Source organism: Bombus pyrosoma, unplaced genomic scaffold, assembly GCF_014825855.1.
Source record: "Bombus pyrosoma isolate SC7728 unplaced genomic scaffold, ASM1482585v1 HiC_scaffold_4719, whole genome shotgun sequence".
Lineage (NCBI taxonomy): Eukaryota > Metazoa > Arthropoda > Insecta > Hymenoptera > Apidae > Bombus > Bombus pyrosoma.
In genome coordinates, this window is record NW_025219978.1 from 813986 (window position 1) to 815687 (window position 1702).

Here is a 1702-nt window from a genome sequence, read left to right on the forward strand (position 1 = left end):
ACTACATAACGCTATACGTTATATCGTTATACTATATAACGTTATACGTTTTATCGTTATACTACGTAACGTTATATGTTATAATGCAATAGTACATAGCGTTATACGTTATAACATAATAGTGCATATCGTTATACGTTATAACCTATTGCTACATAACGTTATACGTTACTTCGTAACACTACATAACGTTATACGTTATAACACAGTAGTACATAACGTTATACGTTATAACATAATAGTACACAACGTTATACGTTATGACCTAATGCTACATAACGTTATACGTTATATCGTAATACTACATAACGTTATACGTTATATCGTTATACTATATAGCGTTGTACGTCTTATCGTTATACTTCATAACGTTATACGCTATAACGTAATAGTACATATAGTTATGCGTTATAACATAATAGTACATATCGTTATACGTTATAACCTAATGGTACTTAACGTTATACGTTATATGGTAATACTAAATAACGTTACACGTTATATCGTTATACTATATAACGTTATACGTTATATCGTTATATTACATAACATTATACGCTATAACGTAATAGTACATAACCTTATACGTTATAACACAATAGTACATAACGTTATACGTTATAACGTAATGCTGCATAACGTTATACGTTATATCGTGATACTACATAACGTTAAACGTTATAACATAATAGTACATAACGTTATACGTTATATCGAAGTACTACATAACGTTATACGTTATAACATAATAGTACATTACGTTATACGTTATAACACAATAGTACATAACGTTATACGTTATAACCCAATAGTACACAACGTTATACGTTATAACCTAATGCAACATAACGTTACACGTTATATCGTAATACCACATAACGTTATACGTTATAACATAATAGTACATTACGTTATACGGTATAACACAATAGTACATAACGTTATACGTTATAACCTACTGCTACATAACGTTATACGTTATATCGTGATACTACATAACGTTATACGTTATAACATAATAGTACAAAACGTTATACGTTATAACCTAATGCAACATAACGTTACACGTTATATCGTAATACTACATAACGATATACGTTATAACATAACAGTACATTACGTTATACGTTATAACCTAATGCTACATAACGTTATACGATATATCGTGATACTACATAACGTTATACGGTATAACACAATAGTACATATCGTTATACGTTATAACCTAATGCTACATAACGTTATACGTTATGTCGTAATACTACATAACGTTATACGTTATATCGTTATACTATATAACATTATGCGTTTTATCGTTATAATGCGTAACGTTATATGATATAATGCAATAGTACATAAAGTTATACGTTATAACATAATAGTACATATCGTTATACGTTATAACGTAATGCTGCTTAACGTTATACGTTATATCGTAATACTACATAACGTTATACGTTATATCGTTATACTATATAACGTTATACGTTATATCGTTATACGACATAACATTATACGCTATAACGTAATAGTACATAACCTTATACGTTATAACACAATAGTACATAACGTTATACGTTATAACGTAATGCTGCTTAACGTTATACGTTATATCGTAATACTACATAACGTTATACGTCATATCGTTATACTATATAACGTTATACGTTTTATCGTTATACTACGTAACGTTATATGTTAT